Source organism: Nerophis ophidion, linkage group LG29 (genome assembly GCF_033978795.1).
Source record: "Nerophis ophidion isolate RoL-2023_Sa linkage group LG29, RoL_Noph_v1.0, whole genome shotgun sequence".
In the NCBI taxonomy this organism is placed as follows: Eukaryota; Metazoa; Chordata; class Actinopteri; order Syngnathiformes; family Syngnathidae; genus Nerophis; species Nerophis ophidion.
This window is the reverse complement of record NC_084639.1, coordinates 24,737,111-24,750,465: the sequence shown is the minus strand read 5'-3', so window position 1 is coordinate 24,750,465 and position 13,355 is coordinate 24,737,111. Positions and strand designations below refer to the sequence as shown.

The following is a 13,355-nucleotide window of genomic DNA, read 5'->3' as shown; positions in this document are numbered from 1 at the left end:
GCGCTTGAAATTTGGAGGCAGTGTACACCACACGGGATAAAATAGTAAATTAAACTTCTAGGGAACCATCAAATTTATTCTGATTTCTTCAACTGAAACACCTAGAACGGGGGTCTGCAACGTACAGCTCTAGTGGCTCCCTGGACCTTTTTAAAAAATGTATGAAAATAGAAAAAGATGGGGGGGAAAAAATATATATATTTTTTTATTTTTTTTAATATATAAGTGGACAAAAATGACACAAACCTCCCTAATTGTCATAAATCCCACTGTTTATATTAAACATGCTTCACAGATGAGAGTATTTGGCAAGCGCCGTTTTGTCCTATTTTTGGCGGTACTTGAACTCATCGTAGTTCGTTTACATGTATAGATTTCTTCAATGATGCCAGAGAACTACTTTCTTTTTTCTCATTTTGTTCACCAAACATTTTATGCTGTGCATGAATGCACTGCACAAAGGGGAACTTTGTTGATGTTATTGACTTTTGTGGTGTGCTTATCAAGCATATTTGGTCAGTGCATTACTGCAAGCTAATCCATGCTAACATGCTATCGAGCTCATTTAATTTCCTTTATGTCCTCTGTGTATTTAATTTGAATGTGCATGTCTAATGGCATATCTGTATGTAATATTGTCTGCAATTTTGACAGTTGTTTGTTCGCCATTTTGTTCCAGACCACAGCAAACGTAACCCAGCTTCCATAGATTATTAAAAATCCATTCGAAAAAGACAGCCCATCATTTCCCTTAACTTGGACACTCACATCTTTACCTTTGGCCATTGAAAGTCAGTAATTTCCAGGAATTCTCTAACCCCCTGAGAAGCCTCTGTTTTACTAATGTTTTAAAATGTTGTAAAAATAGGTACAATGAATATTACATTTCAACATTTCTGTCAATGAAAGTTTGTCAGCCTGCAACATAGTCATTTTGATAGTAGGCAAAAATAGCTAATACAGATACTTACATCAATTATTTTGGTCCAATATTTCAACATTTTGGGTTGACGACACCTGACCTAGAAACATCCATCGAGATCAATCAAAGTTTATTTTTATAGTCCATAATCACATTTCCCTTTTTAAGGGGAACATTATCACCAAACCTATGCAAGCGTCAATATATCCCTTGATGTTGCAGAAAAAAGGCCATGTATTTTTTTAACCGATTTCCGAACTCTAAATGGGTGAATTTTGGCAAATTAAACGCCTTTCTGTTTATCGGTCTTTTAGCGATGACGTCAGAACGTGACGTCACCGAGGTAACACACCCGCCATATTCATTTTCACATTACAAACACCGGGTCTCAGCTCTGTTATTTTCCGTTTTTTAACTATTTTTTTGGAACCTTGGAGACATCATGCCTCGTCGGTGTGTTGTCGGAGGGTGTAACAACACTAACAGGGAGGGATTCAAGTTGCACCACTGGCAAGAAATCTGCCGCCAGACCCCCATTGAATGTACCAAAGTGTCTGCACATTTTACCGGCGATGCTAAGACAGACGTGGCACAGAGCTGTATGGATAACCTGCAGATGCATTTGCAACGATTAAGTCAACAAAATCACAAAGGTGAGTTTTGTTGATGTTGTTGACTTATGTGCTAATCAGACATATTTGGTGACGGCATGACTGCTAGCTAATTGATGCTAACATGCTATGCTAATCGATGCTAACGTGCTATGTACGCTAGCTGTATGTACATTTGAAACTAGATACCCACATTTAATGCGAAACAAACACTTACCAATCGACGGATATAAGTTGCTCCAGTGTCACAAGATGCTAAAGTCCTGATCGTTTGGTCTGCACATTTTACCGGCGATGCTAATAAGGCAGCCATGATATGGGCCACTTCATTAGGTACACACATGCTATGGCCGAATAGCGTCAATAGCTGTTTGCTCAATAGCTTCAATTTCTTCTTCAATTTCGTTTTCGCTATCTGCCTCCATACTCCGACCATCTTAAACCGCTGAAATCCGAGTCTGAATCCGAGCTAACATCGCTATATCTTGCTGTGGTAACCGCCATGTTGTTTATATTGGCAGCACTGTATGACGTCACAGGGAAATGGATAGTGGTTTCGAAGATAGCGAAAATAAGGCCTTTTAAAGCTTTATTTAGGGATATTCCAGGACCGATACAATTTTGAAAAAAACTTCAAAAAATACAACAAGCCACTGGGAACTGATTTTTATTGTTTTCAACCCTTTTGAAATTGTGATAATGTTCCTCTGATCTGATCCACATCCAAGCAAGAAAAAATTCAACCCAATTGGTCTCAAAGATAAATATACAAGACCATAATGCTACTCTGAATAAAAGTACCAGTAAAGTGGAAAAAACAAGTGTCCTCTATATTGATGCTGTTATGTCTGGTTAATGAAACCAAAAGACTACCAAAGTTTGCGAGTAAATAGATATGATCAAAATAGTATCAATCTCAGAGATTCCAGCCATTTTGAGAGTAAATAAGGAAGCCCGTCACGTAATCTGTGGTCTAGAGTAGGATCCCCAGATCCCTTCCACATCTTTAAAAATTGCTAATCAAGCAGACATTGTCAGAGCCAACAATTACTGTATTTTCCGGACTATAAGGCACACTTTTTTTCTTCTCAAGACTTGACAGTGCTCCTTATAACTCCATGCGCCTAATGTAAGTAATACATTTGGTTGAGCTTACCCACCTAAGAGCTATTTTATTTGGTACATGGTGTAATGATAAATGTGACCAGTAGATGGCAGTCAAACATAAGAGAAAAGTGTATGTTGCCACTATTATGGCAATATATCTCAAGTAAACACCGACATTTTACATGTTCCATTGCAAATATAGAACATTACACACGGCGCTCGAAAATCTATCAAAATGTTTTAGTATGACTTTGCTAAGCTATGAAGCTGCATGGCTTGATGGATTGTCGGCGCATTGAACATAGGAGTATTATGTTGTATGTAACTAACAGGTAAGACAATTATCTGGTGTTTTGTTTCGCAATATTATGCAAAGGCAACTTTTCTTACCTTCTGGTACCTGCTGATCTGTATTTGGGATCTGCATGAAATTAAAATGGGAGCCATTACCTTCCTGCTTGGCACTCAGCATCAAGGGTTGGAATTGGGGGATAAATCAACAAAAATGATTCCCGGGCACAGCATCGCTGCTGCTCACTGCTCCCCTCACCTCCCAGGGGGCGAACATAGGGATGAGTCGAATGCAGAGGATAATTTCACTGCAACTGGTGCGTGTGTGACAATCATTGGAACTTTAACTTTAACTTTTAACCGTAGTTAAGTTCAAGTTGAAAAACTCATTGGGGTGTTACCATTTAGTGGTCAATTGTACGGAATATTTACTGTACTGTGCAATCCACTAATAAAAGTTTCAACCAATTAAAACAAGTTAGCTTTTACGGCTAATACCGTAGCACGCCAATGTGTTAAAGTTAAAGTACCAATGATTCTCACACACGGACGAGGTGTGGCGAAATCATTCACCGCATTTGACCCTTCACACTTGATCACCCCCTGGGAGGTGAGGGGAGCAGTGAGCAGCAGCGGTGGCCACGCCCAGGAATCATTTTTGGTGATTTAACCCCCAATTCCAACCCTTGATACTGAGTGGCATTTTTATAGTCTTTGGTATGACTCGGCCGGGTCTGAACCCACAACCTACCGACCTCAGGGCGGACACTCTAACCACTAGACCACTGATAAGGCTTACTCCGATATAAAAATAGTTTGGGTTATTCGATCTTACAATAACAATATACAGCTACAGCTTGGTTATTATACAGGTTACGGAACATACATTAAATGATGGGGTTAAGCTACATTTGTAGCCACAGCAAGTCGACAGTAAGTCGGACACGTTTCCAGTGAGGGTTGGACTCCGCCAAGGCTGCCCTTTGTCACCGATTCTGTTCATAACTTTTATGGACAGAATTTCTAGGCGCAGTCAAGGCGTTGAGGGGTTCCGGTTTGGTAGCCGCAGGATTAGGTCTCTGCTTTTTGCAGATGATGTGGTCCTGATGGCTTCATCTGGCCGGGATCTTCAGCTCTCACTGGATCGGTTCGCAGCCGAGTGTGAAGCGACCGGAATGAGAATCAGCACCTCCAAGTCCGAGTCCATGGTTCTCGCCCGGAAAAGGGTGGAATGCCATCTCCGGGTTGGGGAGGAGACCCTGCCCCAAGTGGAGGAGTTTAAGTACCTAGGAGTCTTGTTCACGAGTGGGGGAAGAGTGGATCGTGAGATCGACAGGCGGATCGGTGCGGCGTCTTCAGTAATGCGGACGTTGTACCGATCCGTTGTGGTGAAGAAGGAGCTGAGCCGGAAGGCAAAGCTCTCAATTTACCGGTCGATCTACGTTCCCATCCTCACCTATGGTCATGAGCTTTGGGTCATGACCGAAAGGATAAGATCACGGGTACAAGCGGCCGAAATGAGTTTCCTCCGCCGTGTGGCGGGTCTCTCCCTTAGAGATAGGGTGAGAAGCTCTGCCATCCGGGAGGAACTCAATGTAAAGCCGCTGCTCCTCCACATCGAGAGGAGCCAGATGAGGTGGTTCGGGCATCTGGTCAGGATGCCACCCGAACGCCTCCCTAGGGAGGTGTTTAGGGCACGTCCAACCGGTAGGAGGCCACGGGGAAGACCCAGGACACGTTGGGAAGACTATGTCTCCCGGCTGGCCTGGGAACGCCTCGGGATCCCCCGGGAAGAGCTAGACGAAGTGGCTGGGGAGAGGGAAGTCTGGGTTTCCCTGCTTAGGCCGTTGCCCCCGCGACCCGATCTCGGATAAGCGGAAGATGATGGATGGATGGATGTAGCCACAGCTGCCCTGGGGCAGGCTAATGGAAGTGTGGCCGTGGCTGAGATGGGGGTGGGGGAAGCTGAAATCGAACCTGGAACCCTCAAGTTGCTGGCACGGCCGTTCTACCATCAGGGCCCAGCCAAGGCCTCAGCTTGGATGCCATGATGTGAATCATCCCCACAGGTGTGTTGTCTGGTTTAATCGGGTAATTTGATAGAAAGTGACCGTTTCCTTTCGTGCGTAGGTAAAGCGTATGCACGGGAACATCAGGCCGTTAGCGTTCAGTCGGTTTTATTTCCTCTGCAAGTTACCGGGCGATTAAAAACGAGAGCAGCAGAGGGGAACTTAATTTTACTGAAAGAGAAATATCTCATATGTTCATCCCTCTAATCAATTCTGAACTTGGCTTGACTTTACTTTTCTTAGCCCGCGGCGCCGCGCTATCGCCGCGTCGCCTCCAATCCAAACAAAAGCCGTCTTTTGTCTAATCGCCGCACCTCAGCGCAGATAAAAGATTGAATCAAGGCTGAAGGTGAATCTGATTCAAATGCAATTTTTGCTCGGCGTCTTTAGAGGAGCCTATTGTGCTCAAACAACACTGACACGTTTATTATCACGCTCCTCTTCCCGTTTTGCGTTTTCCAGCTTGGCAGGTCTGCGCTTATAAAAACGTCCTCGACCACGCCAGCCGTCAAGTCGGCAACCGGTGGAGAGTGCAGCGGATGTCGGGGATGGGCTTCATAAATCCAGTTATTGTTTTTGGTTGAGAGTTTTGTGGACTGTGCCGAATTAAATCAGTTGTTTGCAATATGTGGTGTGGATTCTGTAAGTAGGGTTTTTTTTGACGGCGGTTCGGACCCCTTTTGGCTCCTGGTACAGTTTTATTGGGTCCGGGGTTGTCAAAGTAATGTTCTGTTGGCGTTTTTCTGTAATTACCAAGATTTTTGTCACGTTTGGGTCGCAGCTTGCCAACCCTCCCGGATTTTCCGGGAGACTCCTGAAATCCAGCGCCTTTCCCGAAAACCTCCCGGGAGAAATTGTCTCCTGAAAATCTCCCGAAATTCAGGCGGAGCTGGGGGCCACGCCCCCTCCAGCTCCATGCGGACCTGAGTGCAAGTCGACAGTCTGTTTTCACGTCCGCTTTCCCACAATATAAACCGCATGTCTGCCCAATGACGTTATAACTGTAAAATGATCGAGGGCGAGTTATATATGTTTCTTATGTGGGTTTATTGTTAGGCAGTTACATTAACGTCTTCCCAGCGCGGTCAGAACACACAACAACAGCAGTCCGTTTTCGTCTACCGTAAAACAGTTCGTCAGCCGTAAATAGCAATGTTGTGACACTCTTAAAAAAGACAATACTGCCATCTATTGTACATGCATATAGTTAGAAAAACAAGGATGGACAATTCAACCCTTAACTCAACAATGAGTAGATTGTTGAGGGTTATATGTGTATAAAAGTGTAAATAAATGAACACTGAAATTCAAGTATTTATTTTATTGATGTGAAGTGAAGTATATTTTTATAGCGCTTTTCTCAAGTGACTCAAAGCGAATTTACATAGTGACACCCAATCTAAGTTACATTTAAACCAGTGTGGGTGGCACTGGGAGCAGGTGGGTAAAGTGTCTTGCCCAAGGACACAACGGCAGTAACTAGGATGGCACAAGCGGGAATCGAACCTGCAACCCTCAAGTTGCTGGCACGGCCACTCTACCAACCGAGCTATGCCGCCCCATATTTATTTATTTATATATATATATATATATATATATATATATATATATATATATATATATATATATATATATATATATAAAATACTTGACTTGGTGAATCTAGCTGTAAATATACTCCTCCCCTCTTATCCACGCCCCCCCGCTCGACCCCCTACCTCCCAAAATCGGAGGTCTCAAGATTGGCAAGTACGGCGGGGTTCGTTCTCCCAGATGCAAAACGGACTACATTGGACATGGCGTGCAGGTTGGAACATTATGTATTCCACAACATATCAAAGTAGTACAAAAAAAAGGGGAAAACAAGTCGCACTCGAACCTAATGCTACTATTAGCATGGACTATGGACAAGATATAAAAACCCGTAACTTTGGCATGAAACAAGCAACTTATGTAGCAGGTTTGCATGAAGCAAATAAAACTCACGTGGACACGGCATGAAGCAAACAAACCGCATAAACTGTGGCATTGCATGAAACAATGACACCAGGCCAACTGACCGGCAATGGCAGGCTTAAATAATGTCTCTGATTAGTGCTCGGGTAACAGGTGAGTGGCCGAACAGTAATCAGAGACCGGAGAACATAATAAGCAACCACAATAAACTCACGGAGGTGCACAAACTGTAACTAAAGGAGTTTAAAACTAACACAACATAACTAAACAAAACATGATCCAGACCACAGATCATGACAGATTTAATTGAACAAGTTTGTTATTAAGTCTTTCAATGGCGATCTATCAAACCAATCCTTTCTGGCTTTGTACTACATGAGCGGTTAGCAGCTTACTCCTAACACAGGGGTCGGCAACCCAAAACGATGAAAGAGCCATATTGGACTAAAAATACAATAAACTAATCCGTCTGGAGCTGCAGAAAATTAAAATGTGTATATACGTGTTACAATGAAGGCAACACGTGATGTGTCTATATTAGCTATATTAGCCTACTATCAAAATTACTATAAAAGTCTTATATATGTCTCATAATGAAGGCAACACATGTGTTTATATTAGCCTATTATCGAAATGACTGTAAAAGTCTTATATAAGTGTTATAATGAAGGCAATACATGATGTGTCTATATTAGCCTACTATCAAAATGACTATAAACGTCTTATATAACTGTGATATAATGAACGCAACACATGATGTGTCTACGTTAGCTATATTAGCCTACTATCAAAATGACTAAGTGTTATAATGAAGACAACACATGATGTAAGTGTCTATATTAGTTATATTAGCCTACTATCAAAATGACTAAGTGTTTTAATGAAGACAACACATGATGTAAGTGTCTATATTAGTTATATTAGTCTACTACTGTGGCGACCGATCAGTCTTCCTGTCCTGTTTGGATGGGTTGTACTAAAAACTCACTTTTGTGTTTCTTTAAGTGCAATGACAATAAAATTATATTCTTCTATTCTATGCCAATAATTAAATTTTGGTTGTGATAACCATGGTTAGCTCATTCTCAGGAGAGCTCCTCAAAAACAAAAGGTTCTAAAAACAAATGCCATGGTTGCTGTTGAACCGATAAGCGATATCACACACTATGTATTTTTGACTCATTCCTATGACAATCTTGCATGTGACTGAAAGATTAAAGGGGAACACTATCACAATTTCAAAAGGGTTAAAAACAATAAAAATCAGTTCCCAGTGGCCTGTTTTATTTTTGAAAGTTTTTTTCAAAATGTCTCACCTCCCGGAATATCCCTAAAAAAGCTTTAAAGTTCTTGATGTTCGCTATTTGCGATGCCACTGTCCATTTCCTTGTGACGTCATACAGGGCTGCCAATATAAACAACATGGCGGTTACCACAGCAAGATATAGCGACATTAGCTCGGAATCAGACTCGGATTTCAGCGACTAAAGCGATTCAACAGATTACGCATGTATTGAAACAGATGGTCGGAGTATGGAGTCAGATAGCGAAAACGAAATTGAAGAAGAAACTGAAGCAATTGAGCGAATAGCTATTGACGCTATTTGGCCATAGTGTGGGTGTACCTAATGAAGTGGCCCATAGCTGCCTTATTAGCATCGCCAGTAAAATGTGCGGACCAAACGATCAGAACTTTCACATCTTGTGACACTGGAGCAACTTAAATCCGTCGATTGGTAAGTGTTTGTTTCGCATTAAATGTCGGTATCTAGTTTTAAATGTACATACAGCTAGCGTAAATAGCATGTTAGCATTGATTAGCGTAGCATGTTAGCATCGATTAACTGGCAGTCACGCCGCAACCAAATGTGTTCGATTAGCACATAAGTCAACAACATCAAGAAAACTCCCCTTTGGGATTTCGTTGACTTAATCGTTACAAAATGCATATGCAGGTTATCCATACATCTCTGTGCCATGTCTGTCTTAGCATCGCCGGTCAAATGTGAAGACACTTTGGTACATTCAATGGGGGTCTGGCGGCACATTTCTTGCCAGTGGTGCAACTTGAATCCCTCCCTGTTAGTGTTGTTACACCCTCCGACAACACACCGACGAGGCATGATGTCTCCAAGGTTACAAAAAATAGTCGAAAAAACGGAAAATAACAGAGCTGAGACCCGGTGTTTGTAATGTGAAAATGGAAATGGCGGGTGTGTTACCTCGGTGACGTCACGTTCTGACGCGATCGCTACAAGACCGATAAACAGAAAGACGTTTAATTCGCCAAAATTCACCTATTTAGAGTTCAGAAATCGGTTAAAAAAATACATGGTCTTTTTTTTCTGCAACATCAAGGTATATATTGACGCTTGCACAGGTTTGGTGATAATGTTCCCCTTTAAGGAGTAGGACTATCCAGGACTAGCTGCAGTATACTAAAAAACAATCCCCATTTAATAGGTGTCAAGAATAATCGGTATGAATGAACAACCGATTTGAACTTAAGACACATAAATACATCGAGTCTCTGTATTGATCTATACCTCGTATGGTTTCAATCAATCAATCAATGTTTATTTATATAGCCCCAAATCACAAATGTCTCAAAGGACTGCACAAATCATTACGACTACAACATCCTCGGAAGAACCCACAAAAGGGCAAGGAAAACTCACACCCAGTGGGCAGGGAGAATTCACATCCAGTGGGACGCCAGTGACAATGCTGACTATGAGAAACCTTGGAGAGGACCTCAGATGTGGGCAACCCCCCCCCCTCTAGGGGACCGAAAGCAATGGATGTCGAGCGGGTCTGACATGATACTGTGAAAGTTCAATCCATAGTGGCTCCAAGACAGCAGTGAGAGTCCCGTCCACAGGAAACCATCTCAAGCGGATCAGCAGCGTAGAGATGTCCCCAACCGATACAGGTGAGCGGTTTGATTGATGTCAGGTTCAAAGTAATTTTGATTGATTGATTGAAACTTTTATTAGTAGATTGCACAGTACAGTACATATTCCGTACAACTGACCACTAAATGGTAACACCCCAATACGTTTTTGAACTTGTTTAAGTCGGGGTCCACGTTAATCAGTTCATGGTATTCATGAATCGGTTAATTAGAGCTCTGCTACAAATATTCGCCGCTGTAATCTCGCGAGACTTCTGTGAGTAACGTTCTCATTTGCGACTGAGCCACATAGCAGATGGCATTGAAAGTTTTTTTTTTTTTTTTTTTTTTACAAACAATGCACCCCTGAATATTAAATCTAAAGTGTGGTAGTCGCTTGGGTTTTTAAAAGAATGGTCTTTTGGACAAAAGTATGGCGATTTGTAACGTTTGGAAAGAAGTCTGATCTTATCTGAGCAACCACCTGTGACGGTGTGGAAAAATTAAAGTAGGCGATGTGGGAGCTAGGGATGCTACGGCTAGCAAAGCTACCGACTTGCAAAAAAAATAACACGTATTTGGAAAAACTTCCAGCCCTAACTTAGCTACGATAAATAATTTGAGCTTCTACACTAAAGCTGATGTGTTACTATGGTGTTACAACACCTCTGCTTGATGCACAGCTTGCTTCTCTCTGTCTTTAATTGTTGCTACCTGAGCAAACATTAAAAACCTGGTAGTCTTTGCAAAAGTTTTTTTGTCTACAGCTTATTTTCGTAATGTTTATGGATTGCAATGCACTGAAGTCGTTTTGTCTGTCTAGTCAAAAACAGGGTTGTACGGTACACCGGTGTTAGTATAGTACCGCGATACTAATGAATCGTTTTCGGTTGTATACGTCATGACATTGCTGGTTTACGAGCAAACGAGCATGTTCGGCAGCGCACAATCGCGGAGTACTTACAAGCAGACACAGTGTGGAGACAGAATAGGGAGAACGAACACATTGTGGCTTAAAAACTAACAATAAAGGTGACGTTATAACACTGAAACACCCTCAGGAAGAGGTGCATTAAGACATGGCTCACTAGCTAGTGGCTAAATTCCATTCGCAGTCCGTAGTATTTTAGCTACTTCTAAATCACTAATCCTCGCCTCCATGGCGACAAATAAAGTTTCTTACAAGTATCATCCCTGCAGGACGCGGAATAGCTAAACATGCTTCACTACACACCATAGCTCACCTACAACTGACATCCACTGTAATGATACCAAGTACAGGAGCGTATCTAGTCAATATTACTATGATTACGTCAATGCTATGTGGCAAACATCTTCTTCCATTTAAAAAAAAATATGTTTATACTCAAGACATATGTCCCTGGACACATGAGGACTTTGACTACGACCAATGTATGATACTGTAACTACTTGGTATTGGATTGATTCCCAAATTTGTGGTATCATCCAAAAGTAATGTAAAGTATCAAACAACTGAAGAATAAGTGATTCTTACATTTTAACAGAAGTGTAGATAGAACATGTAGAAAGAGAAAGTAAGCAGATATTTACAGTAAATGAACAAGTAGATTAATAATTAATTTCCTACCACTTGTCCTTAATAATGTGTACAAGATAATAGGTGTATAAATGACACAATATGTTACTGCATATGTCAGCAGACTAAATTTGGAGCCTTTGTTTGTTTACTTACTACTAAAAAACAAGTTGTCTTGTATGTTCACTATTTTATTTAAGGACAAACTTGCAATAAGTAACATATGTTTAAAGAATCCTAAGGTTTTTTTTTAAAATGAAACCAATAGTGTCCCCTTTAATTAGAAAAGTATCAAAGTACTGAAAAGTATCGAAATAATGCTGGTAACGGTACCAAAATATTGGTATCGGGACAAAACTAATCAACAATTAAATCTTTGACATTGTTCTGAGCTGATACACAATACATGTACCGGTAGTTGTTTTTTTCACCATTGAAAGTTTCCATCTGCATCGAATCTTAACGTTTCTAAAAAAGTGTCGTTAGTGAATTGTATCGTAACCCGTGTATCTAGATTCATATCGGATCAGCCGATTGTGCAACGTTCATATTGTTGTTACTCAGCCAGCGTTTGTGGGTCTGATGGACTAGTTTCTGCATCCCACAGGGATTTTTCTTATGTGTTTCTGCACCTGCGGTTCCCACACAAGGTTGCAACATTGTTTGTCAACACCGTCTGCTCTCATTTTCTCGCACATTTGACCCTGTGATGTTATGTGTACCTACACTGTGTGTGTGTGTGTGTGTGTGTGTTACACAGAACATTCATTTCCACACTTCTTTTAGCCCCGGGTCCAGTGGACCCGGACATCTTGTATGTAACAGAAAAGTGTAATTGGGGGTTTTAGGTGTGTGGTCATTAATTATGGACTCGGATACATGTTCCTCACAGAAAATGAGCCAAAGTCAGTGAGTTTCAGTTTTAAAAATTAATTGTATTATTTTTCTTTTGATAAAACATTGAAACGGGTCCCACAGACCCGAACACCACACAAGATCGGGTCTGTAGTGATGCACGTGAAGAAAAAACTGCTTTTGTAGTTTGTTTCTAACCATGCATGGTTGGACCAGGAAGAGGGCGGGTTCCCGACGATGTTGTCGTTTCGGCAAGCAGGCGCCCGCCATGCAGCCGTATCCACCCACCCGAAACGGCAACGGCGTTAAACAGCGAGGCGCAGTGGGAACCGTTAAATCAAAGGAGCCGCTGTCACGCAGGATACGGCGGCATATAGCGGCGACAGCTCAGTTCACTCGGCATCAAAGGCATGATTTAGCTCGTGTTCCTCGCCTCCACAAGGGGTGTTAAAGGAAGGTGAGAAGAAGAACAGACAGAAAGTGATATGAAGTTGGTAGACTGCGATTCAAAGCATTACGGCGGTGACACATAATGCGTCCTCACTAAGTTGCCATGGACTCTGATGCATTAACTAGGACTCACTGTAAGAAGTATTTCTGTGTGAGAGAACTGCCGGCAGCAGAGACATCTCTGCGTTTGTGGTATTTTGTACGGTATTGTACTATTACATTATTTATGGTGTATTACTGCAGCAGTGAACTACAGTGTGAGTGTTTTTTTTATGTTTACAGTAAAATACTGGCAGCTAGGACCATAGCTTTTGTCATTTGCATATTGTTTTTTTTTTATATTCCTGGTGTTTCCCTCTTGTTTTCATGTGGGTTATTTTTATTTTTTATACACTGCAAAAACTGAAATCTAAGTAAGATTAAATATCTTAAATAAGGGTGACATTTGCTCATTTTCTGTCTGATAAGTAAATTTTTCTCACTAAGCAGATTTTATGTGAGTGTTTTACTTGTTTTAAGGGTTTTGGTCCTCAATAGGGGCGGCATGGCGTAGTGCAGGGGTGCCCATTACGTCGATCGCGATCGACTGGTCGATCTCGGAGGGTGTGTCAGTCGATCTCAAGCCAGGCATTAAAAAATAGAC

At 41.6% G+C, this 13,355-nt stretch overlaps 1 protein-coding gene across 1 annotated transcript in view; it reads left to right on the top strand.

The window, feature by feature from the left end:
• The window catches only part of lingo2 (leucine rich repeat and Ig domain containing 2), an 801,437-nt gene that overhangs the window by 19,834 nt on the left and 768,248 nt on the right, over positions 1-13,355 (top strand). The window lies entirely within an intron of this gene.